This window comes from Camellia sinensis, chromosome 7 (assembly GCF_055761805.1).
Source record: "Camellia sinensis isolate YWXY chromosome 7, ASM5576180v1, whole genome shotgun sequence".
NCBI lineage: Eukaryota > Viridiplantae > Streptophyta > Magnoliopsida > Ericales > Theaceae > Camellia > Camellia sinensis.
The window spans coordinates 172,614,470-172,635,281 of record NC_138967.1 but is presented as its reverse complement, the minus strand read 5'-3'; the positions used below and the strand labels follow the sequence as shown (position 1 = coordinate 172,635,281).

The following is a 20,812-nucleotide window of genomic DNA, read 5'->3' as shown; positions in this document are numbered from 1 at the left end:
TAATCCCATCGTACTCTATCCTATGAAGCCAAACAAACATGGCCCAATGGTATTGACAATTCGTCTCAGTGACCGAATTAGTATAGCTGTGCAAGAGGTGGGATTGAAAAAATTATTCGGGGATTAGAGTGTATCCGGTCGCCGCGCTAGTTGATCGAAACAGTGCTCTTTTCTTTACTTTTTTTTTCTTTTCTTTTTTAACACCAAAGTGCAGCCTATTATTTGTAAAAAAAAAATTATATTTGTTTAATATAGAAATACTAGTGTATGCCCGTGTCTAAAGGCACGATGTAAATAATGTTATGATCAAAATGTAAATCATACCCAAACAGTGACTTAGGCTGTAAATCACTTAGGCTGCCTCAAAACCAATGAAGGTTGCGGACCATCTATACCCATCTCTGATTTATTGCTTGTAAATAAGTGACTGGTTATTGCTTGTAAATCATACACCAACCTCCTCCACCAGTTTAGAAATACAAACACAAATTAAAATCATACCCAAACACGTACTTGATCAACAAAAATAAAAAATCACACGAACCAATATTTCAATGAAATGGGTTTTGAAACCCATTTCAAAACCATCAAAAACAAATTTACCCCTAAAGGGTTACAAAATCCAACTCAATGCCAAACTGAAGTCTCGCAACAATACAATGAGTGTAAAATATCATAAACCCACAAACAGAACACCATCATCCTATTTACTGTCTTTGGGTCCATTAAAAATTTACCCACTCATTTGTTCAAGATCATTATCATCAACAACAAATCATATTTGTTCATCGACAATAACATAATCACCGAATCCTATATGTTCATCATCATCATAAAAAAATCAAAAAATAAAAAATAAAACAGATCAGAACCTGTACAAATTTTAACTACAAAAATTTACTTTGCACAGATCAAGTCTTATACATGTATCTTATCTACATCATCATCATTCTACATCATCATCATTCATCAACAACAACAACAATATGCACTCACAACACCCATATCATCACAACACCAACAACAATTAAAAATCAATCAACAAGAAAAACATAGATTCAATCCTAAAATCAACAACAACAATAAGCACTCATAACACCCAGATCATCACAACACCAACAACAATTAAAAATTAATCATCAAGAAGAACATAGATCCAATCCTAAAATCACTGCACATACTTCAATCGTTAGATGTTGATTAGGAATCATCTCGGCCATTCAAACGAAATGTATCTCTGATACATTTTGGGACAAATTCAAAAATCGTTCTCGCTTATTCAAAAAATATAAAATTAAAAATAAAAAAATAAATCAGAAATGGGTATAGATGATTTACTGTCTTTGGGTCTATGAAAATCCACATTAAAAATAAAAATAATAAATCAGAGATGGCTATAGAACTCTTGCATACCATCATTGATCGTCTCCACCTTATAGTCACTCATCATCCTATTTCACAACAATCAAAACCCAATACCTACTGTTTTCAATGGTGCCTTTTTTTTTATACAATAAATCAAAAAACCAACTCTAATTTGACAACAAAATTTGTTTTTACAATAAATCATAAAACGAACTCTAATGACACTCAATGGTGTTCTTCATACACTATCACCACAACCATACTACAGTGCAAGTAGATGTTGCAACCATATAGACAAACCAGTTCTTGGTGCTTGTAATTAATTTTGGAGAATGAAATTCAAATAAAATATATTAGATTAAAACTAAATGATCCATAATAACAGTATGTACATAATCTAAAACTAAATGACCCATAATAACAATATGTGCATAACCTTAAAGCATCAGAATTCCCAAAAAACTTGCCCTTGCGATGTTGTTCTTTTTTATTTATATCGGATTTGTTGCAAGATTATCCACTTATGAATTCCTACTCTCTATTTAATTGTCCCCCCACTCACCCTCACTTTAAATACCTCCTTTCACCACTGTTTACACATAACGCCTTACAAACTGGTGTATATTTGTATATATGCATTCCCAAAAAAAAAAAAAAAAGAAGAAAAAAAAGAGAAGACAAAATTATGTCATGACTTGCTGGTATGCAATAGTGAGTGTGAGCTGGTATGCACGTGCATATATTCCCATATATTTTTCATTATGGTGCTCTTTTTTGCATTGTTTGTTAGGTTTCCATTACAAATCGCACCAGATCTAAGCCGACCCTATTAACCGACCCTAATTCAACCAAATGATCACCAGTTGACCAGAAATTCAAGGAGTAAAAAAAACCCAGAAAAATCTAATAGATAGATAAAATGCGAAAAGTAAAAAAAGGGGAACTAACTGGTGAGACAGTGACCCGCAAAGAACTGAAGAATTGAAGAAAAATCAATGAAGACAATGGAAAATACCTCTGTTTTGGGAAACACAAAAACAGAGACAGCCACACACACACACACAAAAACAGAGAGAGAAGGGGAGAGGCAGAAATCGAGTGTACCTTGCGAAGGAAGCAGCAATGTTGAGCAGCGGCAGTGGTAGACAGTCGCGAAATTGGTTTTTTGCTGTTCGCTGATGCTATGTTTGGTAACTTAGGAGAGAAAAGAAAAGAAATGATTACTTAAGTAATAAGAGAAAAGAAAAGAAAAGAAATGATTGTAATTTCTCTCCTTTTTGTTTGGATAAGTAAGAAATAAAAGAAAAGAAATGATTGTGATTTCTCTCCTTCTTGTTTGGTTAGATTTCATTAAGAGAAAAGAAAAGAAATTATTTTATGTTATATTACCAAAATAACCTTTTTATATTTTCAATCATTTTATTTCTTTTATTTTTATAGGGGTAAAATTGGTATTATGAAAATATAAACATTTGTGGATTTCTTTTCTCTCCCAATCTCTCCACTTTTGGGAAGATTGAAAATAAGGGTTATGAGAGAAATGAGTTTCTCTCCATTTCTCTCTATTTCTTCCCATTTCTCTCCACTTAAGATAACCAAACAAGGAAGAGAAATACATTTCTCTCTATTTCTTTTCTTTTCTCTCCAAATCACTCAATCCAAACACAGTGTGACAGTCGTGAAGTTGGGTAGGTGTTGGCGACGGTGATGATGAGAAGCGGCGGTGGTGTTGAGCGGCGTCGAGAGAGAGATGATTATACAGTTTTTTTGCGATGATCGTAAGTGGTTGGCGATGGTCGTGGGCACCAGTTTGCGGATCGCAGAGATCAGGTTCCCTGATACATTTTGAAGAGACGTGAAAGAGAACGTGTAGAGAGGGAGTTGAAGAGACATGGGAGAGAGAGTAGAGAGTGTCTGGGCAAGAAAAAAAATTGATCTCAGCTATTAGATATTAAAGAATTATTTTAGCCATTCAAATTAAGGCCAAGTTTGGAAACTTATAAAAAAGTCAAAAAGTTACTTCAAAAGTTAAAAAGTTAACACTATTCACCAAAAGTCAACAATTACGGCTGCACAACTCTCAATTCGAATTTTTCCCTACAAATCAATTTTTACAATTTTTTATTACACATTTTTCCATAAAAAGTCAAAAAGTTAACCCAAACATCCATATTTTCAACCTCAATTTTTTAGTCCAAAAAGACAAAAAGTGCACTTATTTAGGACACCCCAAACAACCCCTAAATGTATCTCTCATATATTTTGGTACATTTTAAAAAATAATTTTATTTTATTATATAGATTTTTTTTTATATTTTACATAAAAATAATTTAATAATTTTATCATTAATTATTTCTCACACTATTATTAAAATAAACATACTTTCACTTTATTCTTTCACTAATAATTCTTACATTAACAATCTTTTCACTAACCATTCTTTCACTGATAACCACATCCAACCTAATCCATCAAATAACCGACCTTTAGAGCATCTCCAACCCTGAACTTCTTTTTTCATCAAATCTGATGAAAAAAATGATGCTTTCCTCAATTTGATACCACTGGCTCCAACGCTTCACTTTTTATCAAATCTGTTCCGGGGACAACTGGTTGGTCGACCGGTAAGAGGAATTTTTTTTTTCTGAACTGTTTGAACCGTTTAGTAGTCGATCGGTAAGGCGAATTTTTTTTTTTTAACTGTTTGAACCTTTTTTTTGGAACTGTTTGAACCATTTGGTGGTCGACCGGTTGGTTAACCGGCCGGTCAACCGGTTGGTCTCCCCAACGATCATGCACAGTGTTTTGGTGAAATGCGGAGCCTGTCCTCATTTTGGTGAAACGTTTGGTGAAATCTCGATTTGATATCAATTTGGTGAAACCGTTGGAGCATGAAAAAATATTTTTTTCACCAAATTTTAAATTTAATGCTAAGTTTGGTTCAGGGTTAGAGATGGTCTCATGAACGACTTTATCACACTTTTATGATAAATCAACTGAGCCTATACTAGTCGACTAGGCAACATTTTTTAGGCTTATTCAACCTATCACAAGGCTCAATTTAATAATTTAATAAAATTTATGTAAATTATTTATTAAAAATTTAAATTAATCCAATAATTATAATAATATGATTTATCATAAATTTTCATAATATATATGTAAAATAATACTTGTTGTCCTTATGTTTAATGATATATGGCCTTTTAAAAAACTTAATATATATGTAAATTAATACTTGTTGTCCTTATGTTTAATGATATAAACCCTTTTTTAAAACTTATTTTAAACTCTAAAATCAAACATGCTTGAAAGTTCTACCAAGTACCATACAAATACAAAAGTTTAATAACAAACGTTTGAAAAATGTTGGTTAAAATTTAAAAGATTAAGGGTTGACTTGGCATGTTTGAAAAATGTCAAAAAGTCACTATCTTATTTAAGTCACATCATTTTATTTAAGTTACATCATCTCTCTAACACATCACTTCAAACACAATCCAAACCCAATCCATATTTCATAAAAAGTCAAAAAGTGCACTTATTTAGATCATCTCAAATAACCTTTCAGCCATGACAATTTGACGGACTTGATCTTATGTTATTATTTTTTTGCAATGATCTTGCAGCAAAACACATTAATGAAAAATAAAATTTAATTATTTAAGTTTAAAACTAAAATTAAAATATTATTAAAATACTAAAATTATTTATATTATATATTTCAAAATTATGGTCTCGTTTTAAGAAATGGCTACTATTTTGATTTTTTGGTTATTTGGCTATTTTAATAGGTTATTTTAATTTTTGTATTTGAGAAAATGAATTGAATTTTTCTTTTGATTATTGTCTTGAAAAATATGTTTGAAATGATATTGGGATATAAAATGACAAAATTGCCCCTAAGAATAAAATATATTTTTTCAACAAAGAAGCATTTGCTGACATAGTATGTACAATTCAAACGGCAAAATGGACATTTACTGACCTATGTTGACAGTACTGTGAATCACGTGATTTGTCATGCCACAGTAGAGGCTTTTGGTCTATTTTTTTGCGTCCGGATCCTCTAGAGTGATCTTGTGAAGTGATCCTCTAGAGTGATTATTTATAACGCGACACATGTTCCATTAATAGAATTAATGGTTGGGATTCAGCCTCTTCAAAACGACGTCGTTTTGGAGAGTAATTTGAAAAAAAAAATTTAATAAAAAATTCCAAATTTCAACTTCCTATACACGCAGCAGATATAGAAAAAGAGAGAAGAAGAAGAAGAGAGAGACAACGCTGCCTCCCGACACCCCTCCGCCGCCGTGGATCACAGTTTGAAGCTAAAAGAATGGTGGTAGTGCCTAGTTTCTCTGCAGAGTTGTATCTATCTTTTGCAATCTCAGTGACTGGGCTTCTGTGTCTATTTCTGGTGTTCTTGGAGTCTAGATGGAGCAATGGGTTCCCCCAAGACTCTTGTTTTCCACCCCCCATCACTGAAAGATTGCCATCACTGGCTCATTCTAACATATTATCAAGCATGAGAAGCAAAAAGTTCTCTTCTATTTGTTGCTGAACATTGGACTCTCTCTCTCTCTCTGTGTGTGTGTACAAATCAAGATGCATTAGAAACTAGTTCTTGATGCAATTAAGATTGTACAATATGCTTATAACATTTTGTAATACTAGTCTTCTCATCGATTACATTTTAATTTTTTTATACAATTTATTGAATACCTTGATAATGGTTTTTTTCTTAATCATCAACGAACAAATTAAGTGGATATGGGTTCTTGTGATAGTTGTTTATCACATATGTCATTTGCAGATGATGTCGTCCATGACGATGAGCTTCCTGAGAGATCAAACCCATTAACCTAACACAGAAAAAAAACGAACAACAATGAAAAAATAGAAATTGACAAATTTATTCACCCAAAAAATAAAATAATTGAAAAATGAGATAGGATTGAAATTGAAATCCATGTACAATTAATGAAAATCAACACTGATCTACAACTCTCTTCTACTGTTTCACCAGTAATCTATGCCATAGAAAGCAAATCAATGCAAAACTCTGTTAAATCTGACTCAAACAAGCATTTTTTTGGATTCAAGAAAGAAAACCCAGATCAAATTTGAAGTGTAAACCTCTTTGAACATGAAAAATTTGGGGATGATTCTCTGTGAGGACAAACAAAAAACACCAAAGCCACAAAATCAAGATAAGAGTTGTAGCCAATATGAATTCGCGGCGTCTGGCGAATGGCGGGGCGGTGACGGCTTCCTTCTTCTTCCTTAGCTCTCTCTCCTCTTCCCTCTCGATTTGCAAACTCTGCAAAAAAAAATTCTTTTTTTTTTTTTTTTTAAGTCTGGCCACCAAAACGACGTCGTTTTGGAGAAGCATCATCTTAGCCATTAGTTCCATTAAACACTTTTTGAAAGGGATGTACCATATGAACTTCAAGTTTTGTCATTTTCTTCTTTACTTATAAACAATTTTTTTTTAATTATAACAATATTTTAGTTATGACTCATAAAATCTTTGGTTATACCTTATGTAATGTTTGATTATAGCTTTTTATTTTTATTTTTATAGTTATAACTCAAAATGTATGTGGTTATGTTATTTTCTTTTTTTGTTATAAGGTACATATGGTACACACTCTTTAAAAGATATATTCCATAGTTTTTTCCATATATATTAATATACACACGCATATATATAGAGAGTAATGTTAACACACCCATATGAGACATTTGGTAAAATATTTGAAATTTCTAACATTTTCAATATATATATTGCTCAAGATAGCGATTTATATTTTAGTAATTTGATTACAATGAAACCAACATCTCTCCATAAACTTGAATATAAAATCTTACTCAATTAGACACATAAGTGTCCTCCCTACTACCACTCAAATAATATTTATTATGAATAATAATCTATAGTTAACTAGAGTCAAAATAAATGAGTGAAGATAAATATTAAATATAATATTTTTATTTTATTTTATTAAAAAATATTATATATAAATACAATCAAGACGAGCATAGGAGAGCAAATTTATTCTCACCGCACTTCCTCAGTAAGGTCAAAAAAATTGATCCAACAACAAAACAAACGTATACGATTCAACACAACAAAACAATAATATTCCTCAATTTTTGTTAACTAGATCAAACAAACAACAAAAAAGATTCTATTCCTCAATTTTTGTTAACTAGATCCAACAACAAAACAAACGTATACATGATAAAAGGGGTAGTGCAAGTGGTAAGGACTCTCTTTACTAGATTCTATATTTGGGTTTCAAAGTCTCACCATCCTCTCCCTTAGATTAGATTATATTTTTATATTGTAAATAATATAAAGTTCTTAAAAAAAAATTAATGTGTACGTTTTTCCAATAGAATCTAAAATTAATTTCAGAATCTTTTTTTTATTTACTTATAAATTTGGAAAAAATTATTTATAAGTTCTATTAAGGAGACTTATGCTGCATATGGTCCTACTAAAAAACTTATGTTCCCATAAATCCTGTGGGAAGTTTGTTAACACATTTACCTTCAATATTAGTTGTTAATATTATAAATAATGGCAAAATCATATATAAGAAATTAAATGTTACCATAGATCATATCTATATGAATGTGAATTTCAAAATATACATTTACCCTCAATATTAATTGCTAACACTACAAGAATTCGCACTTTTGTCGACTAAAATTTTGGTCGGCAAAAGTCCATTTTTAGTCGGCAAAAGTTATCCGCGACTAATTTTTTTGGTCGCCACCTTGGTCGCCAATTGAGGGTCGCGGAAAGTAATTAGCGACTAAAAAATTTTTTAGTCGCGAAAAAGTTAATTTGCCGACTAAATTTTTTGTCGCTAAATATATAATTCCTGCGACTAATCCATTTAGTAGTTAAAACACTTTAGTCGCGAAAAAGTTCTATTTGCCGACTAAATTTTTGGTCGCTAAATATATAATTACTGCGACTAAAAGATTTAGTTGTTAAAACACTTTAGTCGCGAAAAATTATATTTTCCCGACCAAACATGTCAATCGCCAATTCGCAGATTCAACGACCAAAAAATTTGGTCGGCAATTGTGACCCATTTTGGCGACCAAAAAATGTGGTCACCAATTGTCACATTTCACGACCAAAAAATTTGGTCGGCAATACATTCCGCGACCAACAAATTTGGTCGGCAAATGACACATTCTACGACCAAAAAGTTTGGTTGGCAATTGTGGCCCGTTTTGACAACCAAAAATTTATGTTGCCAATTGTCACATTCCGCGACCAGAAAATTTGGTCGCCAATTGTGGCATTACTCCACCACCAAACATGTTAGTCGCAAAACAGAATGTTTACACAACTAAAACTTTAGTCGGCAATTTACCTATTAGCGACAAAATCCTTTGGTCGCCAAAATTAATGATTTTAACGACTAATTATCTAGTCGCCAAATGTACCCTCTCACCTACCTGATTTAGTTGGCAAAAATATTAGTTATCTTTCCCGACTAATCAATTGGTCGCAAAACCAAAAAAACAAATTCAAAATTTGGTCACCAACATCTAACAAAATAAACCTGTAATTCATAATAATCTATCCAATCCATTCAATATAATATATAATTTGCAAGAATCATTCAAATCAACTGAATCATAAACATTCGACAAAATACATAAATCATCCAATCTTGAACCTGTTTAATGAAAGTCATCAACTATTATAAATTTTCATCCACAAATAATTTCAAACTACATATTCCTCCAATTAAAAATCCACTTGTAATCTATATAATCATCCAAGTCACATCCATCTAACATAACAATTTAAAACATAACAATTACTTGTTATTATGTTTTAAATTGTTATCCATGCGCATCTATCAAAAAATATACACACCAGTAATCTACCCAAATATTTTCCATACACATCCATCCTAAAATATAACTACTAGTCCACCCAAATCTTTTCCATACATACATCTATCCAAAAATATATATTCCTTCAAAAATTCTTATCATGCCAATTAGTCCTATAAAATTTAGCTTTGTGCACGAGATCATCCATCTGTACCAAAGAAAATGAGAAATAATGTCAGGCAACTTTTTGTTGAAAATATTTGCACATCAGTTTATTGTAAAGTTGGACAAAAAATGAAAAAATTTCAGTGGAAAGTAAAGGAAACATTAACAAATTAAATGACTATCAATACCATTTTGTAAATAAAACATCATTCATATGTATATATCAATTCTAACTATTGTTCAACTTTACAATAGTTAAACATCATTAACATCATCTTCTAACCTGTTACAGGTGTTCATAACAATGAGGGCCATTTCAATTGTGCAATTGAATCACTCTGCCAAAGCAGTTGTAATGGATAGCAATATTATGTAATGGTGTTACATAATAGTTTCAGTCCATTTTTAAAACCTTGCTCCCCTTTATCCTGCCATCTCCTTTCATCTCACCTAGTTCCGTTACAATACTCACTTTGCTCACCCACCACCCCTGTAATCCTTTTTCACTTCCACAACCATCTTCTGTCAACCCCTCTCCCCAACTTAGCCCACCCCATCTCCCCTCACCCACTAGCCTTGCCATTCCCTCACCCCTCACCCACCATTCTACACAAACCCAATAGCACCCACTACCATCACACATTCTAGTCCTGAAAATCAATTCCAATATCGAAAATACCTCTTCGAATTTGAATAACTCCAGCGTATCCTAAAACTTGTTCATTTATATATACAATTTTATATGTGTATAATATGATTAAATTATAAATTAAGATATAACTTACAAAATAAATTATAATGTTAGGGTGTATAGGCTAATAATTTATTTGGTTAACATGTAATTAGAATAAAAAAAATATTATATATATAACAGAAGAGAGAGAATGAGAAGAAAGTAGATAGGTATTAAGATTATGGAGTTAGTGTTGCAATTTAGTCTAAAAGCACATGAGGAGTCTATGGTATTTTTAATTGACAGGTAGTGAAGTGCTTCAAGGCCAAACCCTAAAGGGATAAAGAGGATTTTCCCTTAAATTAAAATCATGTTTGATAGCTGATTTACCAAGTGTTATAGGCTACATTTCTATGAGATAGTAGAGAAGAAGCTTGTTTATCTACAACGTAAAAATAAAAACAAACCCTTACCACATCTCAAATATATTGAAAATATATTATTAAATGCAACCTTGGATGAGGTGCCCGTAAGGGTCTCCTACAAAAGAAAGTTCGATTGAATTTTCCAAAGTGGTAGGGAATGAGGAGCCATTTCAATGTTTAGATACTGCAACAAAAATATTGAATGAAGCTTTATAGTAAACAAGCTTCTAGTTGTAACAGAAGTCCCAAGAACCTAACGCTATAGACACCAACTAGTTTGCCTTCAATATTTCTAAGATCTGATGCAAATCTGATGAAATTCGGTCCATGTAATTTCTAAAGCTAAAAGATTTCAAATAACTAGCTAAATTATAAGCAGCTCTAAAAATATAATCATGAAAATTACAGTACTAGTCTTTACTAGTAATTCAGTAGATTGTGGGTTTCTTTCTTTCCATAACATCATCCTAAAATTATATGAGTCAACTTAATGTTCCATTCATCAAAGCCACAAATAGAAGGTTTCATAAACGCCATACCACTAGGAAACCAGGAACACCCAACAAGCAAAAAACTTGACAGGGCTAAAAAGATCTAGGGCAAAGCAACATAAATATCCCGTTTTATCTAACAAAGACTCTTCACTTGCATCAATAGACTCTTCACCTCTCTCGCCAGCTTCAACCCTACTCCTATCGACACACCGCTTGGTCCCACAAGTTTCTTTAATCTAGTCGGAGGTGACCGTGATGATCTCCGGGGTGTTTGGGGTTTTTTAGTTTATATTGCCCCCAAATGGCCCGTTTTCGCCTTTTTCCTCACATTTTTTTGTCTAACTCTTTAACCATGCTTCCAATCAATGCGCCGCTTCCTCTCACACATTTTTTTAATGTAGGCCAAGGTGCCTATTATGATATCGAGGCTGTTTCGGTGCTGTTTCCAATGTTTGGCCCGAATGGGCTGTTTTCCCCTTTTTGTCTCACAATTGGTTCTCTAATATTCTCATAACACGTTTATTTGCCTTGACTTTGAACATAAATATAATGCAATTTGGTTAACACACTTACCCATTACCATGAGTAGCTATGGTGGGGACTTTGATGGTTAACACACTTACCCATTACCATGACAGTAGAAACAACAATACTGAAGATGAGAGGGAGAGAGAGGATAAAATAAGGACATCATAAGTTACAACAAATCAAACTCATCTAATAGAAAAATAACATGCATCACTTATAGAGTGAACATACTGGAGATGAGACATGTCAACCACTCTTTCTAGGAACTAAACAAGTTATGTACCTCATCCAGTATATAAAGTGGAGCTGGTTTAAACAGAAGCAGTGCCAGAATTAGAGAAAGTGCAAGTAAAGATCTTTGTCCACCACTAAGTTCTGACAAGGACTGTTTCCAAACACTTCCAAATGCAACACAAACCTCAAGACCTTCTAAGAAGGTACTTCCCTCAGGAGTTTCTAGCTTCGCCATTGTGCCAGGTAATAGTGTAGAAAATATGGATCCAAAATCACTAAGAGCAGTACAAATTCTTAAAGAGTAAGTACAGGGTTTCAGTACTTTTAAAAGCTAGAAGAAATATATGAACACTGTTGACATAAACTACTAGTTTTAACTTACTTGTTAACCTTAACCCAAGTAACTTTCAGCATTTCTTTCTTCTTTTCATCAAGTTCTTCAATCACCATCTTGATTTTTGTCTTGTCATTCTATGCAAGACAAAATCAGGACAAGTAAAGAGATTTTGGTACAATGAAGTTATAACAGTTCAACAGTTACAAACCTCAATAATGTTCTTCTTTGATATTAAATCATTGTACTCGTCTTCTGATTTCTCAAACATTGCCATAGCTTTCTTGTTAACTCGTTTCTCAAGGCTAAAAGAAATGACAAAAATGTGCTAGGAACTCCTGCTTGATTCATGGATGACAATGACAATGACAATTTGTACATATGAAGATGGCCAAAAAATGTTGATGATAGTGTAAAAGCAGCAGATAGGGTTTCTCAGATACACACCCTGATTGCTCAACTTGTAGCTTTTCAAAATCTTCCCTTGCTGTATGAGGATCACAAGATGCAAAATCATAATCTGTCCCACTTCTTCCAAATCGGTGTTTCTCAAGTGTTATCCAAGCATGCTTTTCTATTAGTTTTTCGACCTTCAAGGAGCAACTTTCTGTTCCATCTCCATTCGTTTTACCTACCACAAAACAATACAAAAAACAAAAAAAAAAAAAAAAAAAACAAACAAAGTGGGTCATTAGCCAAAAAGTGGAGAGAATGCATGAGCCGCTTAGCACATTACCTCATTTTCCATCTTCTTCCTCTCAAGATTTGTCTCACTAATTTTGTGTTGAAGTTCCTGCTGCTCCCTGAGAATGCAACTAATCTGTGTATCACACTCCTTTATCTTTGAGCAGAAAAGATTGAGCTCAGATTGCGCCTGATCATGAGCATTTCTTATGGAAGCAATCTGCAAGAGAAAGTGGAGCAGTTCTTTTTTTTTTTTGATGGGGAAGAAATTGAGGTGAAGCACTAACTGCAAAAAAATAAATGGTTGTTTACCCTGGTTTTATGTCCATCTACTTCTGAAGTAAGACTGGTAATCTGCTGCTTCAGAGAAACTGATTGACTCTCCAAGGATGCACATTCTTGTTTGACAGCTTCCATTTCCATAAGAAGCCTCTCCTTTTCATTAGCATGCCCCTACTCACAAGCATAACCAAGTCAAAAGGAACTCCAAAGTCATTATTAAGATTTTTATGAATGTAATCGATAATCACTATCGAAGACAATTTGTATGGAATTAAAAGCACCATTTCCATGCAAAACATGACACAAAGTGTTTGTGTTGCAATTATCATCGTAGTGGAAAAACATCAAATGTTCGTATCAATAAAGCAGACCTCAACTTCACAATGCTTGGGGGGCAAACAAGATAATGAGGACAAATAAGTGCCAAGAAAATAATTTCATTATATGTATGCATGTGACTTACTAACCATAGACAACAAATCATAAAAAGACAAGCAATTGACTCGTATTTGTTCTACCCATATTTAACAAACTTCCACATTTAATTAAGTCATACAGGTGGAAAACTTACTTTTTGAAGTTCACCTTATCCAAATATATATATATATATTGTCCAAGATAAGATTATAATGTCAAAGATATCAGAATATATTAGTTGAATTTTGTAACAAGGCAATGAGGTTGAATATGGAGAGAGAAAAGAAGGAATACAAAGGTTTAACGTAGTTTGGCCAATATTGGCCTACATCCACACACACAGCCCTAAGGGACTATATCTTTCATTCACTCAACTCACACTTTTGTTTACATGATACACTATATATATAGAGAGTGAGATACAATCAAATCCCTTCAGTTAAGGAATTAAAATAAATCAAAGATACAAAAAGTTATAATAAGCACAAATCAATGGGATCTTCATATTTTTTGATATCTTTGCAATATAATCTCATCTCCAACACTATGGACATTCTAAAAAAAACAAAATATGTTTAAACAGAATAAGGAAAATATGAGAAATCTAAAGATAAACATAGTTGATGTCACTGGCCTTTTCAGGCATTATGCTGGCATACACTCAGAACTCTTGACTTCTCATCTGATAGAAACAATTTGGTAACTATTTTGCTATTAGTCATTACATGCAATGTCGCATCAAGTTTAAGGGGGCAAACATTGATACTCTAGCATTGTCAGGGTTATTATAAAGGCCAACAAAGGACCATCTTCCTCTGTGGAATGAAATCAAGTGTAACTTGCATTAAAGTATGCTAGGAAAAAAATCACTATTGTTATCTGCATATAAATGAAAGGCAGGAAATCCATTGTAAAAATGAGTAAGTTAAGTTGTTTGCACAAGGTTTACTGGAATTTTATGATAAATGTCAGCAATTTCAACACCTACCTTGAGGTCCTTAGAAGCTGACTGCACCTGAGCTTTTATTGCCTTAATCTTTTTCTCTAAATCTTTGAGCCTGACATCCCGATTATTAGTATTCTCACAGATTGATTTTTTAAGCAATGACACTGTAGTTATACATTCGTCGTACAAAAGTTGCTTTTCACTGGCAGCAGATTTTGCTTCTAAAAGTTCCTGCTCGATCCTCTTTACAAGCTCACAAAGCTACAATACACCCAATAAGTAAATAAATAAAATGGTACAGGAAACAGAGAATGAGGTATCATACTGACAAATGGACTAAGCTAAACAGCACTTAAATTCCCACTTCAAGATGTTATATTGGGGGCTAAAACCACAACCTTATGATGTTCATTCTGTTCAGCCCTACTCTGGAATAGTGAGAGATCATATGACTTGAGCTCCATCTGTGCCTTAAGGTCCTTAAAATTTTTCTGTAGAGTAAGGAGCTCAGAGATCTGAATGTCAAGGCAAGAAGAAAACAATAAAGGAAAATCAGCATTTAAGCATTGTGACTGGCTGCTTAGTGTTAAGATACAGAATGCCACCAGCACTATCCACTGATTAAAATTTATGATGAAACAATTATGCTCTATATGGCTTTTGGAATAACCATAACCTCTTAGGAGCAAAATTAAAGAACAACCACAATTGTAGATATAAAATAAATAAACAAGAAGATCGTTGATATTATTAAGAGAAAGAAACATAACAAATAAAAAGGAAAAGACTTAAAGCTCAAAAAAAGTGTTTTCTATTCTTCCTTTCTTAATTCTTATCCACTTCATTCTTATTCGAGTATTTCTGTTCAGTAAGAGAGGTAATATTTAAGGTTGACCTTAGCTTCAATTTCAGATAATCTCTTATGATGAATAGAAAGTTTGGATTCAGCCTCTGCCAAAGCATGAAGTTGCCTTAATAGGCAACCACAATTGTAGATATAAAATAAATAAACAAGAAGATCGTTGATATTATTAAGAGAAAGAAACATAACAAATAAAAAAGGAAAAGACTTAAAGCTCAAAAAAAGTGTTTTCTATTCTTCCTTTCTTAATTCTTATCCACTTCATTCTTATTTGAGTATTTCTGTTCAGTAAGAGAGGTAATAAAGGTTGACCTTAGCTTCAATTTCATATATATATATATATATATATATATATCAGTTTTCATTTTTTGCATTATCTGGAGAGTATGATTTTAGTCCATCCCTTCAAACATTCACTCAATAGGGTTTTAAAATTAGGGATTTCAAAAAACTTGGTTTTGACAATTAGGGAAAACAAAGGAAAATAGAGAAATTGAGCGACAGAGAGAGAGAGGACCCATACCTGATGTCGGGGTTGTTTGAAGATAGGCGAACTGGTTCTAGCAGAAAAATGGTGATGGTGGTGCTGTTAGGTGCGAAAAGAGAGAGCAACCATGTGAGTAAGAGGAGTAATGGAACACAACTACAAAGATTGAGAGAGAGAGAGAGAGAGAGATAAAAATACATACTTAACAATGGAGGCCCAAGTACTTCTCGAAGCGCTGCTGATGCCTGGTTGAAAAATCGACACAGGCGACTGCGATGACGGAGGAGGAGCGACTTTGTTGAACACAATCGAGCAGGAGAATCGACGATGAGGTGCGTATGAGGAGTGGTGCGCGGGAGTGGTGCGCGGGAGTGACAGTATAAAGAGTTTGAAAAATTCACTCGGCTGATAGGGCAATTTTTTCCCTACAAAACTGTTTGGTCGGGTATTGAATCAACATTTACTTAAATAACATTCAAACGGGGTCGTTTTAAGATCTGCAACCAAATTTTGGTCGCTAAAAATTTTACAGATGTTTTCAATATTATCAACTCATTTTTTTTTTCAGATGTTTCCAATTTTGATTTTTTTTTGTTTTTGTTTTGTGGGCATATACAAAATGTATTTATGTAGTAGTTTAAACCAATAGTGTAGTACAAAATCTTATGGATTGAATATAATTAATATATTATTTTGAAGTTGTTGACAAACTATTTAGTGTAATTTGTGATTTCTCAAATTTTGAGCATTGCATAGGCAACACCATATGGTACTCGAAGACTATGTAATAATTTACGTTCAAAACACATCATTTATAACCAATAAGATTTGTTTAATAATTCTTGTCAAATAAAAATTAAATAGATTTTATAATATTTTGTGCTATAAATGATGTGTTTTTATTTTCTAAAATTAGCAATTTTGAAACCTGGTAAATTTTTGTGCCAAAAAACCAAACTTATATTACCATCCCGCACCGATGTATTACACACTATTATAGAATTTTGATTTGTTCCTATTAATAATGATTTTTAATTTGTTATGCTTAAATTTAGCTCATAAATTATTCCTATCTTAATATTGATCATGATTTTTTTAAAAATAACAAATTATAATTAATAACTGCCCCTTCTAACTTAATTTTCTAGCTCCGCCACTGGCCACCGCAACATGAAGCCCATCTCCAATAGAAGTAAACAAAGCCGAAAAGCAAGCAGTGGAGGCTCCACCAGCTCTAATCCCCAGCCTAAGAATAAGATCAAGCGTGGTCGGCTTGTTTTCATAGAACAACAGTGGACCCACCATCAAATTAGTCAAACTGATGACAACTCAATCGATGTGGAGCCCTAGCCCTAGCCCTAGCCTATAGCTATTGATGAGTTGCTCTGTGGTATCACCACCACAAGGCTTACAGTCATATGTGCTAATCGAGATCTAGGTATGAATATTTTCTTGGGTAAACTACCAATAGGTCCTATTTATTTGATAGAAATAGAGGTAAGAGAGCAAAAAGAGAGATAGACAGAGAGAGAGAGAGTAAGAGAGCAAGAGAGAGAAGAAAGATAAGCGAGAGAGAGAGTAAGAGAGCAAGAGAGCAAAAAGAGATGATCGAGAGAAAGACATAGAAAAAGAGAGAGACAGAGAGAGAAGAAAGATAAGCGAGAGAGACAGAAACAGAGATAGAGAAAAGATAGATGAGCGAAAGAGATAGAGAAAGAAGAGAGATAAAGAGAGATAAAGCGAAGAGAGATGAGCAAGAGACAAATAGAGAAAGAGACAAAGACAGATAGACAAACAGACAGACAGAGAAGAGTGATGAGTGAAAGAGAGAAAGAGAAGAGAGAGAAAGAGATAGAGAGTGAGAGACAGAGAGAGAAGAGAAATTGAAAAATCAATATGAATATGAATATGAATTTGAATTTTAAAATACACGAACAAGGAACATTTTCACATTCAATTTAAAAAATCAAAAACTTAGTAAGTTTGCGAAACGTAACGTGACACGTACGTAAATACTGAATACAACAACGTTACAACACAAATTCAAAGACAAATACAACCGAACGTAACACGCACAAAACATGTCAACATTGCAGATGTGGGTTAACATTACAACCGAAATGTAACGTCATTGGAGGCTAATGAAAGTGCGCCAATGTATAGATGTACCATTTTTCATAGACTAGCAACATTTTCACATTCAATTAAAAAAATTAAAAAGCTATTAAGTTTGCAAAACGTAATGTGGCACGTACGTAAACACTGAATACAACAACGTCACAATACAAGTTCAAAGACAAATACAACCGAACGTAACACGCACAAAACATGATAACATTGTAGATGTGGGTTAACATTACAATCTAAATGTAACGTCATTGAAGGCTAGTGAAAATGTGCCAATGTACGGATGTATCATTTGTCTTTGAATTTGTATTGTGACGTTGTATTCAGTGTTTACATATGTGTCACGTCATGTTTCGCAAACTTAATGAATTTTTAATTTTTTTAATTAAATGTAAAATTGTTGCTGGTTTATGTATATGCAAGAGTGCAGCCTTCTTCAATACCATAACCCACCCATGAGACACCTCATCTCCTCTTGTACCCCTTGAAAAACGTACACAACAGAGCCACCCAATTTAGCAATATAAATATATGTAAATACATATATAAAGCTAAAAATATCACCTCAAATCCCATTCACTCCTCATCAAAAGCGTAAAAATTCTCTCTTTCTCTCTTTTTCTTTTGAATTTCTTCCTTACATCCCATTAACGATTCATATTTTCTAATTTTTTCCTGAGAAACAATCACTCCAGACTACTTTTGATCAGATACTTGTTTCCACACTCTTCAATTTGATATGTAACTTTGCTGTTTTGGTGAAAAAATCAAAAATTTTGACGAATTTCATCTGGGTTTTTGAGGAATCTTGGGTTTCTATGACATGTAATCTTTGATTCTTCGATCTGTAACAATTGTAATGCATAGATTCAACAGTAATCCATTTGTGATTGTATGATAATTTTCATTTTTTACTTGTTTGTTTTCATGGGATTAGCTGATGGTCTGATGTTAACCCACATCTACAATGTTGGCATGTTTTGTGTGTGTTACGTTCGATTGTATTTGTCTTTAAATTTGTATTGTGACATTACGTACGTGTCATGTTACGTTTTGCAAACTTACTAGGTTTTTGATATTTTAAATTGAATGTGAAAATGTTGCTTGTTCATGTATTTTGAAATTTAAATTCACATTTATATAGATATGATCTATGGTAACATTCAATTTCCTATATATGGTTTTGTCATTATTTATGATATTAATAACTAATATTAAGGGTAAATGTATATTTTAAAATTCACATTCATATAGATATAATCTATTGTAACATTCAATTTCCTATATATGATTTTGCCATTATTTGAATGATAGAATAACCTATAATATAGAAACATATAAAGGATATAGTAGTACACTAATACCATTTATTCATAATTCATAGAACCTTATGGAACACCATCCAATCTAAATAGGACTTAAAACTCTATAAGAAACTACACAAGACTTCGCATAACATAATTTCTCCTAATAAGACTTATAAATAATTTTCTCATAAATTTGACCACTTAAGAAATATATTTAACCATTAAAAAAAGAAGAAGAAATATATGTTTAAAGTTGCATTGCCTCTTTTGTGATTTGTAAATTGTATTATTAACTACTGCATTGACTTCCTATCCTGGACGGATAGGTGATGGATGAAAGAAACAAAAATGGAAAATGCTATAGGTCATTAATTTTTCAACCAAATAAATAATTAAATTTCTCACATGAGTGTGGTCTATGTGAGATATTTAGTTATTTATTTGTTAGATATTTGGTATCTCTAGTATTATCCAAGAAAAATTGTGCTTCATAAAATGGAGAGCATGATTACAACCAAAAACAATATCTCCTTATATTTTTCAATCATCCAACCCAAATTTCTAGTCTCACCCTTCTACCAATTATAATATTATTGAAGTACTATGTAACAGTATCCAAAACCAACCAATAACTTCTCGTAAAAAAATAAAAATAAAAAATTAATGTATATGATTTTGAAAAGACTAATGTTATATGCACCAATTAGTATACTAACTAGTATATCAATTAATGATGTAATATAATTTAAAATATTTTTAATATTTGTAATTTATATAATGATTGAGGTTAACAATAATATTATAACTAGTGTTATAATATACTAATTGATACATTTAGTACCATTTTTTTAAAAATAAGAAGTTGTTGTACCTCATTAGTTAAGTAATAAATGTAGTATATAATTATTAAAAGAATAAAATTATATACATAAATTATTTTATTATTATTTTTTTTTTTTAAAAAAAACACACTCTTATCAATAAATAGTGTACCACCCAACTAGTGAATTATACAACCCAACTAGTGAATTATATAATTTTCATTGAACGAAAAGCTATGTTATTCATTAATTTTTCGAAAATAAATAGAAGTAGAAGTTATTACATGGGTAAAGGTGGTCATGTGACTATGTACTAGGGGTGGTCATGGTTCGATTTTGAAAGGTTTGTGGATTGATTTGGACTTGTCCGCATGTATGCGGTTTGAAGAAAATTCAACCCATAATCGCCTATAGTGCCGGTTGCAATTCGCATGTATGCAGTTTGGAGAAAATTCAATCTGCAACCACCCGCAGTGCGGGTTGCGATTATGCAGATAAGATTCGTAGATGTGCAGCTGGTTGCGGATGGTTTGTAGATTAGATTTTTTTCTTTAAAATTTATTTTTGGAGCATTTCTTTCCCATTTTGTAAATATTTATTTTGGGTCATTTTCTCTCCCATTTTCTAAGATGCTCCAACATTAATAATTAATTAATTACAACTTATAAAATTAAAAATGTAACAAAATCAATTCCTAACACAAACAAATCATTCAAACTCCTAAACTTTTAAATCAAATCATAAACTAACACAATCACATATTTCAAAATCCCAAACTAGATCATCAA

The 20,812-nt window shown here is 32.4% G+C and overlaps 1 pseudogene; it reads right to left on the bottom strand.

The window, feature by feature from the left end:
* Positions 1 to 6,129: 6,129 nt before the first annotated feature.
* On the bottom strand, positions 6,130 to 15,468 carry LOC145796291 (structural maintenance of chromosomes protein 2-1-like; annotated as a pseudogene).
* Between the last annotated feature and the right edge of the window lie 5,344 nt (positions 15,469 to 20,812).